This window comes from Citrus clementina, unplaced genomic scaffold (assembly GCF_000493195.1).
Source record: "Citrus clementina cultivar Clemenules unplaced genomic scaffold, Citrus_clementina_v1.0 scaffold_3, whole genome shotgun sequence".
NCBI classification, from domain to species: Eukaryota; Viridiplantae; Streptophyta; class Magnoliopsida; order Sapindales; family Rutaceae; genus Citrus; species Citrus x clementina.
In genome coordinates, this window is record NW_006262339.1 from 39,272,372 (window position 1) to 39,284,189 (window position 11,818).

General features: G+C 35.8%; 1 long non-coding RNA gene and 1 pseudogene across 1 annotated transcript; one reads left to right on the forward strand and one right to left on the reverse strand.

Moving 5' to 3' along the window:
- Nucleotides 1–712: 712 nt before the first annotated feature.
- Nucleotides 713–7,399, reverse strand: LOC18046155 (annotated as a pseudogene).
- Nucleotides 7,400–7,650: 251 nt separating this feature from the next.
- LOC112100170 lies at nt 7,651–8,537 on the forward strand. The gene is made up of 2 exons (XR_002906486.1): nt 7,651–7,950; nt 8,121–8,537. It is a non-coding gene; the product is annotated as an uncharacterized LOC112100170 (long non-coding RNA).
- Nucleotides 8,538–11,818: the final 3,281 nt, after the last annotated feature.

Sequence of the window (11,818 nt, forward strand, 5' to 3'; positions counted from 1 at the left end):
TCGACTGTTGTATCATGGTTCGGCATACAGCATATTATACTTATGTTTTAATTGGGTAAATTGGCTGTTTCGTATAGGTGTTATTAAAAAAAAACATTTAATCTGTTTAAATCCAATTAAATGAGGTTCAAATACAATATCTACCAGGACAAGGCCGTTTTGAATTCTTAATTACCTTCATTTCTCGTCTATAATGAGCCCTCTTTGAGATAAAACACATACAATCAAGCAATCTGGCAGGCATCAAGATTATTCAATCGTTCAAGATGAATGCTCGTTTGCTTGTTAGCAGTAGTAGTACTGGGCATCCTCTCCTCATCGGTGCCTCCTGCAGCAGCAGTCAATGATGTTTGCTTGTTAGCAGTAGTAGTACTGGGCATTCTCTCCTCATTGGTGCCTCCTACAGCAGCAGTTTCCTGGAGCAATGTGCATCAAAATTAACACCAAACTATGGCCAGGCGATTGAAGCAGGCATGTACAAAGATGGAAATGAGAAGAACAAAGTACTTTCCGCTAATTGCTGCGATCAACTTATAGCTGCAGGATGGGATATTGGGATTGTCATGAAAAATTTGTGGAGGTAACTCCACCTTTTCACAATCAAACTGAAGCTGTGGCTAATCAAATTTGGCAAGGTTGCGTATATAGATATGATTATCGACCTATTTGGTACTAATATCTCTCAATGGGATGTAATCTCACACTTTTAAGAAATAATAAGAATAATTATTATTAATTAGTCTTGTACATGCAATCAATGTTGAAACTGAACAATGTACCATTGAACTCCAACAATCATAACAAATGCCAATGCATTAGCATGGAGTCCGAATGTAATAAACAGGGCAATAACACAAATAATACCTTGGAAGTAGGCACCACCGTGCAAATGGTAAAGTCTCAACCTGAAGAGGAAATAGCTTCCTGATAACTCTCTGCTTTGGAAACATTTGCTTCGTCTTCATGAAAACTGGGAGCTTTAGGAGTGAGTCCAAGAACCTTGAACATGAGTTGATCAGCAACGAAATTGTTGTTCGGAGTTGTCAAAAGTTTCTCGCCAGTAAAGATGGAATTAGCACCAGCAAGAAAACACAGTGCCTACTCTGGCATGGAAGAACGAATTCTTGCAGCTGATAATCTGACCATTGCTTTTGGCATGACTATACGTGCTGTAGCAATCATCCGAATCATCTCCCATATTTCAACTGGCTGAACATGGAATTAGGAAATCGACTTTGGTTATTTCCAAGCATAGAGTAACTTTTCATGGACATGGAAAGCTTTTTAGATGCTCTTTAACAATGATGGCTGCCTTTTACAACAACACAGTGAGGGTAAATATGCTGAAGTATATCATTCTTCCAAGCAAACACTACTCTAGAAACTTTTATTATCGGCAATTTGTATCAGACTACGTGGGTTTCACCAACAATTTATATTAAAGAGCAATAAATGATAAGAGAGAAACAACATCAATGACAGAATATGCTTGCAGTAAAATATAATATATGCTTGCAGTAAGATACGATATATATATATTTATATATATTCCACCAAAACATTAAATGGTATTGTGTTAAACAGGAATAAAATCACCTTCTGATCTTGAAGAGGGGTTCCTTTCACTGCAAGCAGCGCATTGATGGGAACACTCTCTGGATGAGTAGGGAGTGTTGCTAGTGTATGCAACAAACCAACTCTGTCCTCCTCTGGTTCTCCAAGCCCTATTATACCACCTATGAACAGAAAATCAAATACTCATTGTCAATATCTGTTTATCTTTGCATTGAAAGACGAAAAAAGAAAGATATATCATCTATTTGACAATGAGGTTGACGAATGTTTGGTGAATTTTAACAATGTCACCTTGAAGTTAGAACAGAGAATTGCATGACTACCAAACTAAAATGAAACGCTTATGCAAATATCATTGATTTCAGTTCATTTGATGATTTTGAGGCTTGAAAAAGGCATTCCTTTGAAGGTTAGGATTCCCAACTGAGACACATGTTAATTTCAAGTGATGTTTGCAAAGACAATCTAACTCCACAGACAATATCCTACCAAGCTTTATTTAAACAAAAAAAAAACAAAGTAGCCATCATCGTAGCCACCTCTTGAATAAACAGATTAATTGTTTCCTTTCTAGAATCTTAACACGTTTGGAAGGTTATACCAGGAATCTTGAATCAACTCAGCAGTGTTAATTTTATTTTATTTTTTAAATTCTAACATGTTTACCAATGTATTCTTTATACAAACAATCAACCTAGTAAAAGAGAATAAACCCTTTAACGAAATTTCAAACTCTCTGTTCAGCGAAACTGAAATTCAACTGAACCCAGGAACTTAAAACTCTGGTATCTGTTGCCAATGATGGAGATAAGTGATATTTGTGCTCACTTAAGAGACTTTTAGTAGATTTAGTAACTAATTACATCTCAATCCTAACCCTGGCCTCTTTGACATGACTAATACTTAAAAAGCTGCAAAGGACAAAAACCACCAACAGCATATGGAATTGTATCATATGGTTTGGCACCAATATGAACCTTAGGTGATGAGCTTGTCTACCTTTCAGAAGGGGTACATATCATCTTAAAAGTGGATATGATCTTTCTCTGGAGGTTCAAGAAAGCCATACAACATAAAAATTCTTCCTTCCCTTTTCTACTGTTTTTCACCATTTAATTTCTCAATTCGCCCATTCAACCAATAGAAGGTGGCAAGATAAAAGTCCACGCAAAAAAAATGCTCAATAAGATAGCATAATCAACACTATAGTACAAAATTATGTTAGGTCCATGAAAACTTATGTCAGGCGCAAATATAAAGGGGCAGGGGTTGTTTAGTAATTTTAGGGGCAGGGGCAATTTAGTAACTTTATTATTAATTAGGGTTTAGTTATAAATAAGTGATTATGGAGTCATTTAGGGTTTATGTTGAGTTTTGTCTGGTATTAGGAACCATTAGGAGTTTTGGGAGAGATTGACATACCTCTCGAATTGTAGGTCAGGATTGATTGTTTGTTTTCTTTCGATTTAATTAATAAAAGTCAGCCCTAATTTAGCCCTAAGTCCTATCAAAGTGGTATCAGAGCAAGAATCCTAAGACAATGGCAGCGAAGAAGGTGGACGCGCTTGAAGAAAAATTGAAAGCAGAGGTCAGATCACTCAAGGCTACGATTGATGAGCGATTCAACACCGTTCAATAACAATTTTCATCTCTTGAAGCCATGCTGTTGAAATTGACGGAACTCCACCTCAACCCTCCTCCGGCAGCATCGAGGGGCCATGGCGGTGTGGCAGGAGAAGGATCCGGGGTTACGAAACCCGTGGTAGGCGACGGCGCAGAAATCGGAGTGACCGGGCTAGGCGACTCGGGGGCGTTTGGGGGTGAGGCACAACCTGGACAGGCTGAATTTGGGCCCGAGCAGGGAGGATTTGGGTCTGAACAGGTTGGATTTGGGGACGGTAGGCCAGGAGGAGGGATTTCTGGTGAGAAAGGGAGCGGTTATGGTCGAAATACGGCTGGGCAAGGGAATCCAGCCCACTATGGTGCTGGGCAAGGAGAATTTTGGGCTGGATCTTTAGGATTTGCAGACACTGGAGTAGATTGGGGAGGTTGGAGACCTCCGATGGCATGAAATTGGGCGGGTCAGACTCAATTTGGAGTAGATTCTAGGGTAAGGAAACTAAAAATGCCTATTTTTTAAGGTGAGGATGCCTATGGATGGGTGTATAGGGCAGAGCGCTATTTCGCCATTAATGGACTCTCAGAAAGGGAAAAATTGATGGCGGCGACGTTATGCTTGGAGGGAAAGGCCTTTGCGCAGTTTCAATGGCGAGAACAACGACAACCAATGAGGTCGTGGGGTGAATTTAAGGATCGGCTGTTGGAGAGGTTTCAGGCCACTCAAGAGGGATATTTGCATGAACAGTTTTTTGCTCTGACCCAGGAGAGAACGATTATGGAGTATAGGGAGAAGTTTGAGTTGCTATTAGGGCGTCTAGGGGGGCTTCCAGAGGCGGTGTTGGAAGGGAATTTTATGAAGGGACTGAAGCTAGAAATCCGAGCCTCCCTACGCTTGCTAAGGCCGAGAGGGTTAGGGGAGTCAATGGAGTTGGCACAGATGATTGAGGATAAGAACACAATAGAACGGATTAATAGGAGTAGTTCAGTCGATTTTTCATATCGAAATAACACACCATTGGTAGGAAAGAAGACTCAGACTTTGGGGTTTCAACGAGAGTTCCAAAATACACCATCAGGAGGCCAGAAAATGCAAATGATGGGTTTACAGAGAGATTCCCAAAGGGATCGGGTTAGTGGGGCACGACTAGGGGTGACTTTCAAACGCCTCACAGAGACAGAGATTCAGGATAAGAGGGCGAAGGGGGTGTGTTTTCGATGCGATGATAAATTTTCACCAGGGCATCGATGTAAGGATAAATCACTACAAGTCCTGACTGTGTGTGACGAGGAAGAAGAGGCAGCAGTTTCCTAGATTTCACCTTGAGGACAAGGTGTCTTTTTGGGAGGGGAGTAATGTTAGGTCCATGAAAACTTATGTTAGGCGCAAATATAAAGGGGTAGGGGCTGTTTAGTAATTTTAGGGGTAGGGGCAATTTAGTAACTTTATTATTAATTAGGGTTTAGCTATAAATAAGTGATTATGGAGTCATTTAGGGTTTATGTTGAGTTTTGTCTGGTATTAGGAACCATTAGGAGTTTTGGGAGAGATTGACCTACCTCTCGAATTGTAGGTCAAGATTGATTATTTGTTTTCTTTTGCTTTAATCAATAAAAGTCAGCCCTAATTTAGCCCTAAGTCCTATCAAATTACCTGAACAGACATTAATCCCAGCTTCACGGACATGCTTAAGGGTTTCCAAATGTTCATCATAACTACTTGTAGTAATGATTTTGGGGTAATATTCTCTTGAGGTATCAAGGTTATGGTTGTGCGCTGTAAGGCCTGCTTTCTTGAGTTCTATAGCCTGCTGCTTCTCCAGCATGCCCAAGGTGCAGCAAACCTCCATTCTCATGTCCCTCATACATGACAGATTAAAACCCAGCTCAACATTTGGCGGATAAGCAAGAAAATCTAAGACAAAGTTAGTCAAATTTTCAAAAGCTATGGCAAACAATTAATAGGACAAGTAGCTCATGAAGCATTGTAGAAGTTCTATTACTTTTGAAACATGCGGAAACCCAAGAAAAGAATTGATGTTAAAATTATGAATTGGAAAGCATCATAACATAAGACAGAAGCTGTATTCCATGTAATTCTTTTGTTGAAGGGAAATATTCGCTGGCTGTGTATTGTTGCATATATAACTTGATAGTAAAATACGAAAGCATATTCAAATTTCTTGCATTTAACAAAATAAAATTTTCATCAACCCAGAGTTGACATTACATTACTGTCAACATCTACAGTACTTACATTGTCCAAGTATCACAACTGAATTCATAGGGGGGAAAATAAAAAGTAAAGAGAACTGATATAAGAAATATACAACCCTGTTAATTATGGTTCTAAATAAGTTCCCTTAATTGTGGAATTCCCACATTATAATAATGTAACAGGCTCATTATCTACAACACAATCATCCAATCAAAAGCACGATTAAAAATTCACCTCCTTCTTTAACAATGAGGACTTTCATCATGAATTGCTTTATTACCTTATATCTTTTACGTATTCAAGTGTTTGGTTGAAATTGGTTTTCCTCCCTATTGTGTCTCTCCATGCAGCACCCATTCAAAATCATGTACTTCCGGCCTCCTTTGCCTGCAAAAGTATAATTATATTGATAACAAGCTACTAAGAAACTAGCATTGTATCATGTGAAACACAAAGCTCGTCAAACAAGTTTGATAGATATTTGAAGAAGTTTTCACCAATATTGAAAACTGTAATGGGTAGATCTCAATCCATTCATAAAGATAGTCATTCAAACAAGTTGTCGATATATAAAATTGAACTCAAATGTATATTAATATGATATTGCAGTAATTAGCCTCACATTCAAATCCATAATTGACTTGGAAATCCCTCATAGTAACTGAGTGTAACCAAAAAAATTAATCAACACTGCATTTTTTCTAGTGTTATGTCCGCATCAGGATAAACTAAATCAGATTATTGCCCCTTAAATGAGCGCATGGATAAGAAAACAGATTAGGGTAATTAGTCATTCATCAGTACTCTTGTTCTTGTAATGTTGTCTCCCTTTTCCAACTAAATTATCTTGCAGAACTTGTGAATCACATTTACTTTTCAATTAATTAAAATCAAGTCTCTCCATTTTCACATGTATAGCATATGTGCAAGACTAGTATCAAGAATTCCTTTCAAAGCTCCGTAATTTTCCAACCCTGTTCCTATATTGCTGCTCTAACACACCGTGAAGCTTACTCGAACTACAGAACATTTACAATCAATTTTAAAAGAATATGCCATTAAAGAATCAACAACCACCAGCATCTTGGATATAGCAATTCACAGTGAACTTTGCTGACCTTTTGTGCTGCCTGCATCACGGCGTCTTTAGTCATAAGCTTTTGGTCCTTCACTCCAGTGCATATCTAGAGGATTGAGGACAATATGAACAATCCTCACTGCATCCACCCGTCTTGATGGAGAGGAGAGTGCACTGCTGCGCTTCCCTGAAGTTATGAGCATGTCTGTGAACTTGAGCCTGAAAAATAAAAAGAACCTCCTACCTAGTTGCTCAATCGGTAACAATAAGTTTGCATATAGTTACTTTAAAAAAAAAAAAAAGAATCAACAGTGTATTATTGCCTACAAATAAATTTTAAACCAAAAAGATCACGCAGGGCATTATGTTCTTGGAAAACATAATACTCCTCTTCTACTCCAAAAGACTAATACCAGACACTTTTGTAAAAAACTGTTTTTGAAAATCATTAGACAACACATTTTTCAAATATTCTAAGTTTCCTGTTTTCATTCTTGAGAATAATTTGTGAAAAAAGAAAAAATTCTAAAATAATCCCAAAGCATTAAAAGAAAAAAAAAAAACAGATACCAGCTCACTAAAACTGCAAAAAATACATTAGCAGAATGGGGGTTCTAAATTAAAACAAAAATAAGAAACAAAAACATATTGAATGAGAGAAGTGAAAAATAAAGACTCCATGGAAGAGGAGATCGAGAACAGGAGAGTCGTAGATAGATTTGATGTCATATTTAGACCAATCGTGTCTGGGACCTTCACGTATTGTTCTTTCAGCTTCAATGGCAGCAGCCGAGGCTGAGTACACGAGCAAGAAGAATGCAATGCCAGAAATTTCTTTGAGGGTCTTAAACTTAAACTACGTTGCGAACGCAGTAACGATCGAAACGGGACACGGCTACCATGCAGGGCATAAAATCCCTGTATGGTACAGGGGCTGCCCTTGAACCGTTGGATTCAGCTTATTTGAATCCAATGGTTGGGGTTTTAGTTTGAAAAAAATGAATAAAAGCAGAAAAAAATATGGCAACCGGTTCAAACGGGGTAGTTACAGTACGTAAAAAATTACCGTTGGATTGAATAGAGCGGATCCAATGGCTGAGATTTGTTTTATTATTCAATAATTAAAAAATTTTGAAAGAACAAACCTGTAAAACTGAAATAAACAAAAAAAAAAAAAACCACCACTCACTCACTCACCTCACCGTCACCACTCCCTCACCTCACACGTCAAACACCTCACCACTCCTCACCTCACACACGGCCATCAACGGCGGCTGCTGAAGGAGTTCCTAGGCAACGATCAATGGCGGCACAAGGACGGGCTGATCTCCGCCGTCGGCAACGATCAACGAAGGCAGAAGGATGGGCTGATGTTCTTCGTTGACAATGATCAACGGCGGCACAAGCACAGCCCCGTTCCTCGCCCCACATTCTCTTTACCGCCAGAATCATCAAGCAAAACGTTAGTATTAGATTAGATTTTCTGAATTAATTTATAATTAGGGTTTGATTTGAACTGTATCAAGGTTAGATTTGAATGATTGATTTGGGTTTGATTTTAATTGTTGATTTGGGTATGAATTAAAATTTTTATTGATTTATAGTGTTGGTTTATGTCTTTCCCTTCTCAAGCTTTTGGGCAATAGTGCATGGATCGACAGCAACAAAGAGCAGGGGCTACACAGGCACAGCCTCGGCTTCGACCTTAGCCTCAACCTGGCGATTTATCTGCTATACTCGGTGTATTCCTCACTTCCATTGCTATTGTCTCACTAGCAAATTCTCTCTTATTCCTAATTCGTGCTTTTACGCATATTTAGTCACTTTCAATCTGGTTTATCAGTTAATGTGTATGATATTGTGTTCTATTTCTTGGTTTTTTCACAACGTGAAACTTTTTTTTTTAACACTTGGTTGACCATTTTTGGCCAATTATATTTGATTTTATAGTCACAATTTTCTCATTTAGTACTTTTTAGGTTTTAATGGTGACTTAAATCTTCTTTTTTTAATTGTTTGAGTTGAATCTTGTAGCTCTGTAAATATTAAGTGTTGGGTTCTCACCTGAATAAAGGGCTTTCCTTGGAGTGAAATAGTGAAATGAACAACGATTTGAATTGACTAGTTGTAAAGTTTAATTTTTTCCTAAAATGAGCAGATCAACAATATATTATCATGGGCAGTGTTTTTACCCAGATTTTGCTTCGTTACTTGCCTACTAGTATGAACACTTTGTTGCTTTGAAAACTCATTTGCTATATTAATGCTTTGGTGGTAAGTTTCTTGTATGTATATCTGTAGTTATATTATTTTGATTGGAATTTTCTGTATTTAACTCTGAAACTGACTTGCTGGATTTAAGTAATAATTAGTTATTTTAGTGAAAGTTTGAGCATTTGTGTAGGTATGAAAGTAATATTAAGTTCATTTTGAACAATATGTTGTTTGGATGAATATAGCTTTTGAATGAATTTTCAGATGATGTCAATGCCGAACAATAGATTGTCATTGCTTCCTGGAAGAATAGACCAATCAAGTTACCCTTGTCGTACCTGGAAATTATTTGGAGGGGGCAGAATCTGTTGGATGATGAACTTTGCTGCAGCTTTGTTGCAATTTTGTTTGCTGCAGAATTTTAGGCTTGGCTTCAGTAAATATAGGTTGATATTTGCAAGGCATCTTTTATACGGCTTATGTAAAATTTTTTTCTTTTTCCATTTACATTGCTGGGTTTCGTTGTAGTTGCTGAGCAAGTGATAGAACACATTCAATTTTATACAACAATTATAAGTATTGACCATGAGGCAGGATACTGGAAAATTGTTGTGTTATTATAACCCCTCAATGGTAAAATGATTGCAATTGGTATGGTGATCACAATTGATGACTTTTGAATGAAACCATATGTTTTAATTATTTAGTTATCCTGTTATTTATTTTAATAAAGCTTAGTTTATTTCATTTGCATGGATGTTTATTTCACAAGATACTTATTTGAAAAATGTCAAAAAAAATGTTATATTGCTAAAAAATAAAAACGTTGTTAATAAGCTGTGCTGAGCTTTAAAACTACTTACCTTTCTTCCTTTTTTTTTATTTGCCGTAAATTTATGCAATATATCAATCCACTTTTTTTTCGGAGATGGTACTTGTAATAAGGTTGGATGATGCACTTGGTGTAAAGTACTAGATTTTGGTGGATTTTTAGGATGATATGTAGAAAATATTATGTTTGACATAGGAATAGTTAATTTGATTTATTTTCATTAAATTGTGTTTCCTATAATTAGTTAAAATAAAATTAAAATAAATTGATTAAATTGATTTAGCGGAATGGAGAAATAAGCCTATAAATTTGTATGGGAATTAATAGAATTAAAAATGATTGCAAGGTTATTTATAAGAGCTCTTATGAATTTAAAAGCAAATTCGGATTGGAATATTATTATTTTGTTGGTTACCTTTATTCATAATACAAATACTTCAAAAGTGATTATATTTATAAAAAATTAGAAGAAAAATGTTAACAAAATAATATTATTGAATGTCTAAAACGAACACTTGTAGTCTAAGGTATAACCATTGAAAGATTAAAATCGGTGCACTAAATTCAAGTGAAACGGTTAGATTTAAGACTAAATAAATAGTATTCATAAAATGAGTGTTGTTAAATACCTTAATATTCTTCTAATGCTTATGTTAAAGTCACTTTACAAAATGGTGGATTAAAAATTTTCGGGTGCTTGGAAAATAATTATCTAAAACATTGAATAGTAATTTTAAAACACATTACTTAAAATATGTAACAATGAGTACCTCCGTAACAATGAACATAAACATCAAATATGAAACTTCGAACTTGAAACATAAAACATGAATCATAAACATGAAACGGGAGCAAAATAGAAAAATTTTAAGGTATTTAAAAATTATTACATAAAACATTGAACAATAAATATGAAACACGTTACTTAAAATATGCAACAACGAACATAAAATATGAGTACCTCCGTAACAGTGAACATGAAACATAAAACATGAAACATAGAACAACAAACATGAAACACAGAACATAAACATGAAACGGGGGCAAAAAAGAAAAATTTCGGGGTATTTGAAAAATCAGTACATGAAACATTGCACAACTAACATGAAACAGATCACTTAAAATATGCAACAACAAACATAAAATATAAGTCCCTCCGTAACAGTGAACATGAAACATAAAACATGAAACATAGAACAACAAACATGAAACACAGAACAACAAACATGAAACACAGAACGTAAACATGAAACGGGGGCAAAAAAGAAAAATTTCGGGGTATTTGAAAAATTATTACATGAAACATTGCACAACCAACGTGAAACAGATCACTTAAAATATGCAACAAGGAACATAAAATATGAGTCCCTCCGTAACAGTGAACATGAAACATAAAACATGAAACATAGAACAGCAAACATGAAACACAGAACGTAAACATGAAACGGGGACAAAAAAGAAAATTTTCAGGGTATTTGAAAAATTATTACATGAAACATTACACAACCAACGTGAAACAGATCACTTAAAATATGCAACAAGAAACATAAAATATGAGTCCCTCCGTAACAGTGAACATGAAACATAAAACATGAAACATAGAACAGCAAACATGAAACACATAACGTAAACATGAAACGGGGGCAAAAAAGAAAAATTTCGGGATATTTGAAAAATTATAACATGAAACATTCCATCACCAACATGAAACAGCTAGCTTAAAATATGCAAAAACAAACATAAAATATGAGTTCCTCCGTAACAGTGAACATGAAACATAAAACATGAAACATAGAACGTAAACATGAAACGGGGGCAAAAAAGAAAAATTTCGGGGTACTTGAAAAATTATTACATGAAACATTGCATAACCAACATGAAACAGATCGCTTAAAATATGCAAAAACAAACATAAAATATGAGTCCCTCCGTAACAGTGAACATGAAACATAAAACATGAAACATAGAACGTAAACATGAAACGGGGGCAAAAAAGAAAAATTTCGGGGTACTTGAAAAATTATTACATGAAACATTGCACAACCAACATGAAACAGATCACTTAAAATATGCAACAACAAACATAAAATATGAGTCCCTCCGTAACAGTGAACATGAAACATAAAACATCAAATATGAAACATAGAACGTAAACATGAAACGGTGGCAAAAAAGAAAAATTTTGGGGTATTTAAAAAATCAATACATGAAACATTGGACAACCAACATGAAACAAATCACTTAAAATATGCAACAATAAACATAAAATATGAGTCCCTCCGTA